General features: G+C 48.1%; 1 long non-coding RNA gene across 4 annotated transcripts in view; it reads left to right on the forward strand.

The window, feature by feature from the left end:
- The window catches only part of LOC128090004 (uncharacterized), a 101,072-nt gene that overhangs the window by 3,301 nt on the left and 82,318 nt on the right, over positions 1-15,453 (forward strand). For 2 of the 4 annotated variants that reach the window (XR_008210754.1, XR_008210756.1), the window contains exons 2-3: positions 3,976-5,313; positions 7,885-7,954. This is a non-coding gene — a long non-coding RNA (uncharacterized LOC128090004). Of the gene's footprint in view, positions 1-3,915; positions 5,314-7,884; positions 7,955-12,207; positions 14,712-15,453 lie in introns of those variants that run through there. The other 2 variants (XR_008210755.1, XR_008210757.1) reach the window with 2 other exon arrangements.

Consider the following 15,453-nt stretch of genomic DNA (forward strand, 5'->3'; position numbering starts at 1 on the left):
AACCTCTTCAGGGAGAAGAAACAGATTAATGAGATTAGAACGTTTTAAATCACTTCTGTGCTTTTCTGGGCCGCATGATCTTTATAATGCCACATCTCTATGGACTCCACGAAGTGCATTGGCTGGGTGCTGGTAGGCAGGGATGAAGGAAATGAGGCTTGCTTGTGCATCCATTCAGATCTGGGGAACGTATTCAATGGCCTGTGGGTATGTTGAGTTTCATACGTCAGTGTGTGTTTAATCTCTCTGCCTGCTTTTTGAAAACCACCATTTTAGAACTAAACTCTCAACCTTGTGGGCCTGATTTCCTCAGTGAGTTTTGGACAACCAGGCCAGTAACACGAGGAATGGGGTCATGGCCGATGGTGAGATGGGCACAAAATGTTCAGAGCACACAGGGCTCTGGGCTGGCACCTGTGGGACCTCCTGCCTACACCAGCATATGTGGGCATGCACACACAGCCCTGCAGTCCCGCAGGCAAAAGGCAAATCCGTGCCTCTTTGAGTTTTGCTGTTGTTTTCTTCTGAGTTCCAAACGAAGCCATCCCTGCAGCAGTGCAGGAGTTGGAGCCACGAGCTCAGGTTTCCCCCAGTGTCACTGGGTGGTTTCCATTTAGCAGTGATGCAATGTAAAGTGACCCCGGTGAGAGCAGTGGGTGTAATGCAGGTTGTTGGCCCGCGGGGTGCAGGGCTTTGTCAAAGGGAAATGGAGCAATTGCAACAGACTGGAGTTTCCTGCAGCTAAAGTTTCCCAGCAGACCAAGTTAATCTGTTCCTCAAAGGCTTTGTGTGAAGGAGAGAAGCGAGAAGCACAAATCCTACGAAATATCGAAAGCCTCAGGATTTTGTCTGCCCTGAGATTTTCAGCAAGGCAGGTTTCCCCAAGGGTTTAATTGCATGTTCATCTCTCGCAGCCTGTGCTGGCTCAGGCTTTGAAAAGCTGCGTGAGAAGGAGCAGGGGAGAAGTCCATAGTGGTGTAAATGCTGCTGCTGGTCGCTCCTGGTCAATGTCAGACCATCCCTGTGAACCCATCTGCACAGTGGAGAGCTCAGAGTGTGGGGATGGGGATGGGGATGGGGATGGGGATGGGATGGGGATGGGGATGGGGATGGGGTGGGGTGGGGATGGGGATGGGGATGGGGATGGGATGGGGATGGGGATGGGGATGGGGTGGGGTGGAGTGGGGTGGGGATGGGGATGGGGATGGGATGGGGATGGGGATGGGGATGGGGTGGGGTGGGGATGGGGATGGGGATGGGGATGGGGATGGGGTGGGGTGGAGTGGGGTGGGGATGGGGATGGGGATGGGATGGGAATGGGGATGGGGTGGGGTGGAGTGGGGTGGGGATGGGGATGGGGATGGGATGGGGATGGGGATGGGGATGGGGATGGGGATGGGGATGGGGATGGGATGGGGATGGGGATGGGGATGGGGATGGGGATGGGGATGGGGATGGGGATGGGGATGGGGAGTCAGGCGGGAGGCACAGGGTGTGTATGGCTGTTTCCTACGTAGAAATAGAGAGTATAATTAAAAATAAATCACCGTAGCTTTTAGTTTGATGAAATTACCAATTATATTAACAGCAGCTTGAGCTGACTCTAAATCACTTCCTGCAGAACGTCGCTTTGGGATTTAAAATGTTTGATCTGTTAAAGAATGTGTTGAGCTGCGTTTGGGAAAGAAAGGAGCAAAACATGGATCCCACAGGTGTGAATGCAGGATGTTCTTAGATCCACAGTGCCTGAAGTCAGTGAGAACTGAAATATGCCATTCTAAAATATGGCATATCGACCCAAAGCTGCTCCCAAGCACTCCATCAGCCCCATTCGGGTGTGGGTCAAAGCTATGGCTTCTTCTTTTATAGCATTTTCTGATGCTGTGTTCTATATTGCAGTTGTGGTAGCTTCAGAAATCACAATGTGAACTCGTGAATCTTGGAAGTCTGGGGTTTACACTGCTGCAGAAGGGCTATTTGTTGAATACAAGGCCTGATCTGGAAATGCATTTAAGACATGCATGACTTTGAGCATATAAATAGTTGCACAGAAGTCAATGGGACATAAATTTATGAATTTGCCTAAGTGCTTTGCTGGATCTCTGCCTGAGGAACCACTTACCACGAGTTTGAATAACAGAATGATGGCCTCATTAATGAGCAAAGCTCTGGACCAAGAGCATCAGTGAGATGTGAAGTCCAACTCCATGCCATATCTGTGCTACTCGCCTTGACTTCATCTACGTAAACTCATTCTGCTGCGCTGACATTTACATCCTTTGCCCTTTCCAAATTGTATTTATAAAATCCAAATTGATTTATAAGTTCCATTTCACACTCTTGAGGGCAGTGGGATTGTGCAAGATGTAGAGCAGCAGTCACAGCGATCTGGGATGGGTGCAAATCAGAGCAGGCAGTGCAGCACCACAGGGACATGGCTCATTCTGTGCAGGAGATCTGTGTCTGCTGTGCCATCTGAGTGCTGTTCTCTGCACAGCGCCTCTAGGAGAAATCACAGCACCTGCTTGAAGCAGCTCTGTGAGCTGTTACGTTTATCAGCTCAGACAGGGCAGGTAGCGAGAAGAACCTGGGTCAGGTCTTTGCTGAGCAGAGCAAAGAGCAGAGCTTTGCTGTGCAAAACACTACCAAAAATAGGGTCTGCCTTCAGAGCATTGCAATGTAGATAAAAACAGCAGCGTGGTGGTGGGACAGGGCTGGAAGGCCTTTTGCTACATTGGGGTTTCTTCTAAAACACGAGGTAGCAGCACGGCCTGGAAGACCGTGGAATAAACGATGAGGCAGAAGTCATTTGCTGAGCTGTTTCAGCAAGTAAATCCATCTCAGGATTGGAACGGCACTGCAACAAGTTAAAATACTTGATGGTATGGTGCTGTGGCACGGTTGGTGGGCACGGTGAGGATAGGCTGATGGTTGGACTTGCTGATCTCAGAGGCCTTTTCCAACCTTAATTCCATGGTTGTTTGGCTGATCTGTTCCTGTGCGCAAATCTTTATTCCAATCAAATAAGGAACGCTACCAAGAGCGAAAGAAACTTTTGCAAGCCATCTCCAAGCTTCAACTGGTAAAAGGCTTAGTTGAGCTTTGGGCAGTGAGAGCAGCTGCAGAGCACAGAGGGTGTGCAGGGATGGGGGCTCAACCTATGGCGTGGCACAGCCCAGCTGCAGCAGCAGCAATGCACAGACATGCACAGAGACACAGCACAGACTGACCCTGCACCTCCACCTCCTAAGAACATCCAATAAGCAAACATTTGGGAGGTTTAATTTATGGAGATCAGTGTGTCAGGCATATTTTGAGGAAACTTTGGGACTGTTTTCCAGAAGTGAGCCCCAGAATTCCTCCAGGATCTCCAGGCGCTTTGTTGTTTAAAGGACCTCCAGTCCTTCCCATTCTCACAGCATCCTCTGCTGTGGTTCACACACAACTGTGTTAACACGAGTCTGGAATATCTCAACACATAATTATTTATCCTTCAAAAAAAAAAAAAAAAAAGCCAACAAAGAAAACCATGCCTGAATCTGACTAATATCCCTTCCCAGCCTGCCAAGTGGGGCCTTGTGTTTTCAGTATTGAAAACCAAGCCTGACTTGCTGCATATTTTGTGTTACTATGGTTTATGTCCAAATGCAAGGATTTAATTTTGTCCGTCATCAAGCCGTGGTTTCCATATGACACCAATACATTCCTTCTTCCTCCTGCTGTTCTGACAGACGACAGAATAGAATTAAGCACTGCCACTACTGTGCTTAAAACACAGGAGTTTGTGCTCCTTTGGCTTTGGAGATCAAGGGGCAGATCTTTGGTGGGTAGAAACTGTCTTGACCAGAGATAGGAACATTTACACCACTTACCCCAACTGAGGTGCAATCTTAGATGTATTTATTTATTTTGCAGTGCCATTTGAAGATACAGTAAGACTGAAAGTAAGATTGACTCTTGTCGTCTTCTCTGCAGAGCCCTTATGAAAGATGACTGTTGTGTTTCCATCTGGAGCAGCTGAGCAGCCTGACGTATGCCTCTGGAAGTCAGTAGAGAGAAAGCCCTGTGCACATTCACCCCTAACTGCATCCTGCCCTCCCAGTTTCAATGGAGCAGTACCAACCCTGCAAAAAGCCAACCCACAGACTCCAAACTGAGGCTGAGAGGAGGAAGATGAGCGGTTCCCTCAGAGCAGCTGATGCTGCAGGGGAGCTGCAGGAGTGATGCACGAATCTCACATTGAAATTTAAGTTCTGGATCTCAAAAATAATAGGGTTCTTCCACTCTGCAAGGACGGCTCAGTGCCTGGGGTTGCTGTGATGTCATTCCTTTTGGGAACCTTTTTGGGTGAAGTCAGTGCAGGTGACCTCCACTTCCATCAGAATACCACTGCTGTGATCCTGGGCTGCTGGATTCTCAATTGCTCGTAGCAGTTTCCCTGTCTGTCCATCCACAGTGCTCCGTCAGTGTGCTGAGTTACATCTGAGTGTTGTAATGCAGCTGAGCCGAATAATCCCTGCGGATAGGAAGAGGAGATGGATGCATTCTCCTCAGGAAGAAGAGTCCAAGAGGATGATAGCAACGATCCAGCTGGACCTGCAAGTCAACACCATTCCCGGATTTAGCCGAGAACTTTGGCAGTTTTTGAGTTGCTTGGGATTTTGCCCTGGATCCTCAGTGTCAGGAATGGCTGCTGCCCAGATTTGCAAGGTGTGGTACAGCCACTGCTGCTGATGCCAATAGTCAAGGAGAGGGGAATGAAACCTGCTGAGACTTGGGAATGAAACAAATCAGCATTAATTAAAAGCAAATGCTATCTGTTGACTAAGAGGTTCCAAAGCAGATGTTTGTCAAAATCGCCAGGAGATGGGTCATCTGAAAGCAGAGGTAATAAATAATGAGAACGATGTTTCTAGTCATTTCATGTTTTCTCAGGTCAAAACCAGGTGTCAGTCAGGGCTGGAAGTATCACAGAGTGAAACACATTGTGTTGTTCCACTGCAGGGAGCACAGCCATCTCTGTGTTTGTGACCCATGTGCTCAAAGCACTGTGCACCTATGGACCCGTGGCAGCATTACATGCACAGCTGGCAGCGTGCTGGGCAGGCCCTCACATCACTCCTACTCCATCAAATGGCTCTCTGCAAGTTTATGCTCAGGTGGATGCATGTTGGAATGGCATTGGCACTTCTGTGGCTCTCCATCCCTTTCTGGCAGCAGCACGGAGGAATTCGGGCAGCTCGCTCTGTTCTGTCCTGGGATACATCAAAAGATGAAGAAACGTCCAGCTGTGATGCAAACCAGCTTTTCCAGGTAAGATTTCTGCTTCTAATTCAGCACTGTCAGCTAAACTTGGGATGCCTGATTCCTGTAATGTGCTTTTACAACTTAACTGTGGTCTTCAGACCAGGCAGCTCTGCACTGTGCAGCCTGCAGGTGAAGCAGCAGGTCCTGGGAGGCTCTTCCTACAGTCAGGGCTGCAGAAATATAAATATGTGTAGGGCCAAATTCACTGCTGACACAAGGACACATAATGCACAGTTTTCAGAAAGATATACCTGCTTGCTCTTGAAAAGAGCATGGCCTGCTTGTTTCCTCATGTACCACCATATATAATATCCTCATAGAAACATACTTTGACCAAGTTCTAGTATTTATATACGGTGTGGTAGATGCTGTATAAATATCCATGGGTTCAATTGCCAGCACATAAATCAGCGCAGTTAAACAAAGACACAGATTTACACTCCCTGCAATTCTGATGTTATAAATGGATCAGTGTGAGCCAGCTCCCAGCCTGGCACTTCACATGCAAATACCAGTCATGTCTACAGGCAGGAGATGGTAGGGATGTAAGTGTGGGCATCTAAATCTTCATACCAGGACTGCTGCATTCCACACTCAACTGGTCTGTGCGTGGGGGATGTAAAGGCAAAGTTATGAGGCTGGGCTAGCACTCAAACTTTGTTTTCCAGATGAAGTGAAAGGCATTTTTTTCCCCATAGCTTTAAATGAGCAAAACTGTATCAGATTTCAAGAATGCAGCCCTTTGTTTCAACCTCAGTTTGTTTACAAAGAGTGTGGTAAGGACACAGTAAGGAATTAAACCTGTGGGTGCATTGTTTGCCTTGGGATTTATCTGTGGGGCTGTCTTCATGTACCTGTTTAGATATGTGTTCTGCAGCTCTGAAGATATGCATGCTAGAGCAAAAAAAGCCAATGTTTAGAATTAATTTATCCAAGCACCCACTGTGCAAAGGTGCCCTGTGCACACGTTTGGTTGTACATAGATGTGAGCATAGAATAACGTTTGCATGCACAACCACACACAAATTACACACAGAAAACTAAGCGTAATGCCCAGCATTCCCTCAATAATGCATCCCTCCAAGGAACGTCCAGCTTATTTGTGTCAGCAGACAGACCTCCAAACCAAGGAGGCACTAATATAGATGCACAGTGAAGCCCAGCATCTCAGCACCTGTAGGAGCAATCAGTTGTTGGAGCACTGTGTGTCCCCACTCCCTGCTCCCCATCCCTCCCAGGCAGTGCTCTCCATCCCGGATCCTCTGATCTTTGCCCTCTTTCCCTTCAAATTAAATTTCAACTTTTGTTTTTTTCTTCTGGATCTCTGGCAGAGTGACAAGGCAGTGCCAGAACTGTCTTTTAATACACAAAAGCATAAATAATGCCATCCATCAGAGCTGTCACTCACAAAGATAGATTGCTGCTTGTCCAGACGTTGGAATGACACAGAAGTGAAAGTTAGGAACCGTCTCTTTTCTTTGCTCTCTTTCTTTTTCTTCTTCTCTCTCTCTCTCTTCTCTTTTTTTTTTTTATTTGCCGGACTGCTTGATTCTGATTAATGGTGCTGTCAGGGAGGGATTCCGCTTGCCCGGATAATGAGTCAGGAATGTATTCCCTGTCACAAACACAGCAGATGTCAGGGGCAGAAGGGCCCGGGAATGCCAGAAACAATATACAGTTTCTTCCTAGTCCCCTGACAGGCCAATATGCTGCACAAGGTCTAATTTATGTAGACAAAACGCAGGCAAGGGGCTGTAGCAGCAGAGAAACTGTGCTGGGAAGTCTGAACTACAATGCAGCAGGGGAGAGAGCTGAAGGGAGGTAATGAACGCTAGCAGTGGGACTCAATAGCACTGCATCAAATGGCCTTAACAAGAATGGCCCAGGACCACTTTGACTCCATTAAAGTGCACTTTACATCATTACAGAGAGAAATCAAACAGGGCAGAGGGCTTCTGTTTCCTTTAATGGCTCGATTAGGTTATTCACTCATCGAGGTTTGCAGCTGTCATAGTAATGCAGCAACTGCCAGCAGAGGTACAATAGCACTCGTGGCAGCACGGGGCCGTGTGCCCTCTCAAAGCAGAGTGCAGTGCCTCCCCATGTGCACACGATGACTGTGCAAAGGCAGAATGAGAGGGCATTTGCCAGGCCTGGCAAAAGAGCTTCTGAGGGATTTGTCTTGAGATGCCTTTTGCTTTTGGGGGTGGCCACATGGAAGCCCAGGAAAGGGTCCATGGCTTTGCCCAAAGCCTTTGGTGAGCTGGGGACCTGGAGGGGCATTCCCTGAGCTGGAAAGAAACCCATTGCTTTCCAGCTATAAAATGCTGATATCATAAAACTAACTCACACACTGGGAAAATAAATTAGCCTTTTGAAGTGCATGCAACTGCACTGGTCTGCTGCACTCTTAGCTCAGCACTCTGGGGCAATGCAGGCTGCCAGTGCTTGGTCAGCACTCGGTGTAATGAGGTCCTGGTCCAGGAGGACCAACTGGTGTACCTCCATCCCATGAAGCTTTTCTGAGGTGCTGCCAGCCTTCCTGTGCTGAACGAGTGCTGAAAATATTCCTTACAGGAGGTGGAAGAGCTGCTCCCTGCTGTAATAATAAGATAATACCACCACAGAGATCAATTCCTGTGCTGGGGTAAGTGTCCTCATCACCCTAAATCTGGTGCTAGACCATTTTACTGAAATCAATCCTAAAAAGAACACCTTAAGGTGTTCTCGTCGTTATCTCATTGTTGAGCATTTAGTCCTGGCTTTTATCATAGTGTTTGGTCAATCTGAACCAAATAGGATTCAATGGAGGCCCTGAGCTTTCCCCAGTGCTACCACGTCCCTATAGTACACACAGCCTGTGTAGGAGATCTGAAAGTGGTGCTGTTTTAGTGAAGCATGCTCACTCTGCACAGGGGCTGTGCTGCCATTGGGTTGGCCGGGCCCACACTCTGAAGGCACGGTGACATTTTTAGTCAGATCAGTGTAAATCCAGCTACTGGGCTACATTTGATCCCATTTGCAGTGGCAGCAGTTCAGAGCATCTCTGCTGCAAACACCAGCCTGCATGTTCTTTTGGTTCAGTGGCATAGGCTGGCACAGTGGTGCCAACATCAGTGGAGAGGCTGTCTGTAGGTCTGTCCCAGTGCTTCACTTTTGTCTTTACAGGGCTGTAAGTACAAGGATTTGAGGGCACTGACTTGCATTGAAAAGTCGTTTCTCCCTAAAGCTCAACATGTTTTTTATTTAAAATAACTTTGTCTCCACTCAGAGTGCCCCTAATCGAAACCAGCACCTAACCATTAGCCTGAAAATGAAGGAAATAAAATTAAAGATTGCAATTGCTTTGGTTTTACAAGCTGGAGGCCTGGTGAGGCTTTCAGGAGAGGAGGGGAGAAGAAGGGCTCCTTTTTCTCAGTTTTGCTTGTATTACACTGATCAAAGCAGCATATTGTTAAGTAAGCACAAGTCTGGATTTGGAAATTTAGTGCATTAAAACAGCTGTGATTGACATCAGATTGCAGGAGGCAGTGCTGAAGGGAGTGCAGAGCACAGGGCTGGCATGTCTCGGGTGTTGCAGGGAGCTGCTGGGTGGGAAGGGGTACAGAGAGTGGGAAAAGGGGCTGCTTTGGTGCTGCAGGTCAGCGTGGAGCCAGGCAGGAATGTGGGAGGGCACTGCTGCACATTAAAAGTAAGTGTACTTAATGTGGCTTGCCTTAAAACAAAAGTTAGTTTACCAGTGTGGCCAGTGCAAGTATGTATTCCCAGCACCCTTTGCTTTCATTTCTCTTTTGTACTCTTTGAGCGATTCCCCCTATCTTAAGTGAAACTGAAGCTCTGCTCTGCCTCCCTCTCCACATCTCCCTTTATAATTCAAAGAGGAGCTGAGTCTGAGTCCCTGCAGGACCCAGGCTGAACTCCTGGCACCTTTGGCACGCGGTGATCCCTGGGTGTGATGGACGTCCTATGGAAGCAGCTGTGACATGGACATCAATAACAATATGGGGAGCGCTCCATGGGCTGAGCTGTGATATGTACTGCCAGTGGTGCTGGGAAGAATGAGCAGTGCTTAACTGCTTAAGCACAGCCTTGGCTACGTGATGCTGTTGGGAAGGGAGAAGCAGAGGTAGGATTGTTACAGCGTTCATCTCTCCATGCCTTCCATTGGAATGAAGCAGTGCTCTCACTTGGACCAGAGTCCATAGCGATGCTACTGAAAGAGGGGCAGTGACACAGGTAATGCCACGGCTGTTTGCATCCATGCTGAGTAGCTACATGAGGCAGAGGCCAGGAGAAAGAGAATGGGACTGTGATGGAGCCAGCAGGGATGCCAGGCTGTCCTCTGAGCCTGAATGGAGCACTGCTGGGAAAGTGCAGCATTGGGAACAGAGAAGGTGCCTCCCAGGGCCCTCTGGCCCTTTTGCCCCACTGTGCATCAGCATTCAGAGCAGCAGCTGAATTTAAGTTGTTTAAGCTGTCACCTGCTGAACTCTGCAGAAGTTGCAGCCCAAAACATTTATGATTATCGGAGTCAGCAGAGCATTGTGTGTAACCTGAGTCCTGCTAGGACCAGGTCAAAACCTGGTCAGTGCTCAGGCATCTCCCTGGCATCCCATCCCTACAGCCCCACGAGAGGGGATTGGATTTCAAACGCACTGTGTGTCGTCTTTAAAAGACATAATACAAATAATTGGCACCCCAGGACCAGGCGTCTGCGTGGGGAAGGAGGGGAGCAGAGCTCATCTGATCAAAGATGCCCCAGCCGCCTCTCCGAGCCACGTCCCTCAGGAAGGAGCCTGGAAAGACCAATTTTCACAGATCTCAGCACCAGGAAATGGGCATTTCATCATGAGTTGAGTCATGGAGAGGAGGGCTCGGCCAAGCTGCTGCTGCTAAAGCAGAGACAAATGTAATTTATTACCCTGCGTCCTGCTGAGGCTCGGGGAACTCAGGAGGAACAAGCAGCGCTAAGGAGCCCTGGCCCCCAAGGAGGCCTTTTGGAGAGTGATTAATCGAGATGGGGTGTTCTCATCCATCCGAGCACGTTCCATCCTTTCACAGATTGGTGTCACAAAGCAAACAGCACAGAGGTGCAGGGAGAAGGGCCGTTCTGACCTGAAAGTCAGGGCACCCAGCTCTTCTCGCAGCTCCTGTAGGTGCTTCTGTCACTCAGCAGCTCACTTCGTCTTCTCCTCTCTCAGTTCCCCATCTGTCAGAGCAGCACAGCACATTCAGGTGCCATAAGGAAATAACACATTCCTGGGGGCACCCCCTCTCCAGGCAGAGGCTGTGCTGTTGGTGCCTATTTTGGATTAGCAGAGCAGAGAGGCGATGCTCGGAGATGAATATGCAACGTTGCAGGAGTGATTTTACGTCTGTGCACCTACTGTAAAGCTGATGCTCCTGTACTGTCACTGCAGGGGGGTCATTAACAGTTCTGAGATGTGCTCAGGGTTTTCAGGTGAGTGGGGGCCCTTCCCAGCAATGCAAGGTATTGGGTTTCTCATGTGTGTGGTGATTAACTGATAGTACTAAGTGCTGAAGCCCACCACTTCCCATATGTGCAAGCGTGTGTGCGTGTGTAGCAAGGCCAGGCAAATGACTAATGCAAACCTGAAGAGAGACAGCAGAGCATATTGTAAAGATCAACCCTATTTCAGCTTATGTTCAAATCGGAAATGCCAGAGATTGTTTCATAGTCTTCTGCAATGTTCATTATAAAAGTCCCCAGATGGCAGATGGCTATTAGCTCACTGTGACCTATATAAATGTCAAACGTAAAGCTATTGCCCCAGTGAAAATCTCAAAATAAATAACAACAGGAGGGATGCTGTTCCGCTGCCACCAGGATTTATGGATTATGAATTCATGCTAATTCATCCCAAAGTCGGCAGAGGCATGAATGCTGTCCTTTTGGAGGGATTCACTTCACACCTGCTTGCAGATGAATGCGGGTCCTGCACGCCTGGTTCTGCACCGATGTCCTCTGCACTGCATCCCCCTATGGATGGAAGCAGCACACCTTTGTCTGAGGCTCTCCTTTGTTTGCCAAAATCTTGTAGCTACATTTCAAACAGCAGTTCCGGATTGTTTTCTTTACCCTTGTTGATCACAGTCAGAAAAGGTGGATTTGCCCCCAAGTTCTCAGGAGGTGGTGGCTCATAAGGGCTAACCTGCACTCACTGGGGCTATCTGTGTGGAGCAGGGTGGAGGAAGGGGCTTTGTTTGCTCCATCCTTCTGTCACTGAGTCCTCACAGATCAGTAATTGCAATTTCTGTAGTGAAACTTTCCCAGCCCTTCTTCCTTCCATCAGAACAGTGCAGGATGGAACAGATGCACTTTGTAGAAAGCCCAGAGTATTAGTTGTTATACCTCCCCCTGGTCTCGTTTGCATCATCATCCATCTGTGGTAGCTGTGTCACCAGAGCTGATCCAGCCCAGGTCGTGCTGCAATTGAGGTGTGGGGCTGTGGGTGTAGAGCAGAGCCCCATGTTGACACCCCAGCATCTCAGCTGGATGGCAGCAGCACGTGCAGCCCACAGCTTCTCAGTGTGCTGGGGGCCTGTCTCTGCAGGGAGCCATGAGGAGCAGCTAATTGCATGAGGCTGCACACAGAAGCTCAGCACTATTAAAGCCCCATGTGGCTGCTCCGCTTCACAATAACACGTCTGCAGCTTGCTGCAGTTTCATCTAACCACGAGGCTTTGATGTACCCTCATTAACTTCATACCTTGCCTCCATTTGTCTCAACTTTTCTCAATGTACCCAGTAGACGAGACCTTTGTAAGGAAAAGAAGGAAAAGAATCGCATTCGTGAGCTTGAAGGAATTTATCCTAAATGGCCGTTTTAGGATGATGGGCTTTGCAGTCACCACTCAGCGTGTTCCTTTATATTTCAGTGGTGCTCAGATGGTATCAAGGACACACGGTGCTCAGAAATGAGCAAAACCAGAAGAAGATGGTGGAAAAAAGTAAGGAAATTGTGGAACTGGAAAGCTATGTTCCCCTTAAGGAGCACTTCACAGAACAGGTAGTTGCTGTCAAAATGCTTTAAGCTTCACCAACACAAATTCCATGTTGTTGCTGGTTTCATAATACATTGCTCAGTGAAAACATAAACGAGCTGATTTGAGAAATATTTCATCCACATGAAAGACAGTTTGGTAAACAAAAACACAAGTGAATATTTTATTAATGCTTTTGATAAAGATGTGAACGCGGAGTGATATCGTGCAGTGAATGAATCAACTTATTAAAAAATTAAGAGGGAAGGAGGAATGTGGGTCAATTTTATCAACGCAGGAACAGCTTCAGTCACGTTTGTCTCACAGAGATGAGATTTCATTTTTGAACTGTCGTGATCATAAACATTCCCGAGGAGCACAAACTCACTTTCATTTCCTCTCACGCTGCTTCGTATTGGCTGAAAGCTCACAGCCCTCTGAAGCTGAGCATCCCTTTGTATTCACAGATGTCTCAGCTGGGGGTGCACTGCTGTCCTGCCAGTGCTGGGCAGTGAGATTTGTGCCATGCATGCAGTGTGTGCTGTGTCAGCACGGTGCTCGATGTACAACACAAGGAATGGTCCCATTTGCAACGCTGATCCATCCAGCCCAGGGCTGGGAGTAGCAGTGCATGCTCAGAGCTGCGCCTCCTCCTCCAGCACTGCATTCCACGTCATCCATCCCCACTGTGCCACAGCGTTACATCAACAGGCGACTGAAATCACACTTGAAAATTAATTTCCCACAGAGGTTTGGCCAACAGCTGACAGGTGACAGATTGCTCTGTTGGTTGTGCACGTATTGGTTCTGCCCTAACGTGAAATGGAGGTCTTGGAGCAATGTCTTTTTGGTTTTCTTTCCTTTTATTAAACCTGTAATTCCACCGTGTCAAAAATTACAGCCATCGGTCGGTGCTGCACAGAATCCTCTGTGCTCATGGTGAGCCCACGGCTCCAGGACCAGCAGGATTGTGTTCCACTCATTAACTGGGCAGGAAGATCTGATGAGCTCAGGGTCCAACCTGTGCATCTCTGCTGCTCCTGGGATGGAGCCTGGATGTCTGCATGGCATTGCACAGGGACACGCAGGCACCGCTGCTGAGAGCAAAGTTAGCTCTGAAAGAAAGGACAAAGAGATTCAGTTCCATCCTCTTCTTTCTTATCTAAAACAAAACAGGAGAAAAAAACAGTGTTAGAATGAAACAGGCTCCTTAAATTGTGCTCCAACCTGACCCTGAGAGATTCACTCATTGCCCTGAGCTCTGTGCTGGGACTCAGAAGACAGCCCCACGGATGTGGCATTAGTGGGAGCAACGGCAGAGTGAGGGCTGTTGTTGTGCCAGGCCTGCAGAGAGAACAGACAGCTTGGCTGAGAGCAGATCTTTCTCAGAGGCCCAGCTCCAGCTGCCCATGGAAGCCAAAGAAGTCTGTGCGAGATGTCAGTATTTGAGGAATTGCCATTGCAGAGATGAGGGTGCCTGGTGAACACCAGCATCCCTTGTTCTGCGCGGCACAGCAGGGGGAGAGTTAACGTGACCTAGAAGCAAAAACGAAGGCTTTCCTTTTTCATTCTTTGGCATGCGTGTTTCTTGCTTCTCTGAGTATTTGCATGACCATAAATTCAGAGCTCTGGAGGATATTTTCAGCCAAAGACTACATGTGCAGGATACCATAATGTAAACTGCATATGTTGTGAGAAGTTGTTAAATGGAACCAGCAGATGATAATGTGCCCAGCATTGCTGCTAACATCACTCGATTTCCTCTCACCATAGGTAAAACAAGCCCTTTTCCCAATCAATTCCAATCCTCAGACAGGCCCATAAATTAACATGAGGAAGAGAATGTTTTTGGCTACCAGACCTCCACTGGAGACCCAGGAGTTGGCCCCTGCTTTCAAGAGCAGCTCTGGTTCTGAGGAGATGCAGACAAATGGCCTTCGTCTGCCATTTCCCATCTCTGTGCTCTGCCTTGCAGGCAATGACACGTGTTGGAAAAATTCTGGCACAGCCCAGGACATCTGCCATCTTCCCGGCCTCTTTCCCACTCCTTTTCCAGAGTGGCTGATCCCCTTTCTGTGTGGGTTTTAGGGCTAATGGGAGCTGCAGCGTTTCCTCCTGGCTTGAGGACGTGCAGCTGTTGAAATCACACAGGGAAAGCAGCAAAACTCCATCAGCTCCATCAAGAATCAGGGCTGGAGTGGACAGGACACTGATGTTCTCCCTGGCAAAACATCTGGAAGTCCTATGGGGTTGTTTTTGTTCTTGTTTGGAAGTCTGAAATGTGGATCAGGCAAAGATTACTGTGAGATTTTCTTATGGAGCAGCAATGCAATATCGTAACGCTCTTGGTGATCTCAGCATTGCATTCTGTGCCTTTTGGTGTAGAAGGAGCAAAGGGTTCCTGCCATCACCAGCAGCTGCTCCCAAAGACGGTTGCAGTGCTGGAGCTTAGTCTGACAAATAACCAACAGATTTTCTCTCTGATGTTCCTCAACCCAACTACTGGTGCCTCTCAGATCCAAATTTTCTGGCATTATTCACGTTGCCTGTCTACCTGGATAGAGCCCAATGCTCAGCAGTACGGTGTGGTGAAATGCACAGCTGGATGGGGGCTGAGAGCTGCCCAATCCTCAGCCCCACACCAACAGATCTGTCTGCTTCATAGGAGATTGTATACTTTGCTAAATAACGTTCATACCCAGAAGTGTAACACTGAACAGGGACCAAACATACTGCGCAAGCATAGGGTTGGAGTTTGTATTTGTGTATGATTTCAAGCTGTCAGGAAAGGATGGCCACGAGGGATGAGTGGTTCTGTGCTTGGGGATGTTCTTTTATTGCTCTGACATCTTTCCATGGAGCTTCTGGAATTGCTTTGCTGAGACATGTGAAGCAGGTTGCTGTCACAGGCAGGATGTGGGGCAGATGATGCATGTGATCCATCCTGGAAATCCTGTCATTTCTCTATTTCGGAGAGCAGATATTTTTTAAAAAGTGTTTATAAGTGGAAATTACAAAAAATAAAAATAAAAATAAAAATAAAAATGCACTTTTGTTTGGAAACTCAGCCTCTGGGAACCTCTTTACCCATTCGTCACTTGCCAAATTGAGAGTTTTTCCCTGCAAGATTCCAGGGCACTG

This window comes from Tympanuchus pallidicinctus, unplaced genomic scaffold (assembly GCF_026119805.1).
Source record: "Tympanuchus pallidicinctus isolate F22 unplaced genomic scaffold, pur_lepc_1.0 scaffold41, whole genome shotgun sequence".
Lineage (NCBI taxonomy): Eukaryota > Metazoa > Chordata > Aves > Galliformes > Phasianidae > Tympanuchus > Tympanuchus pallidicinctus.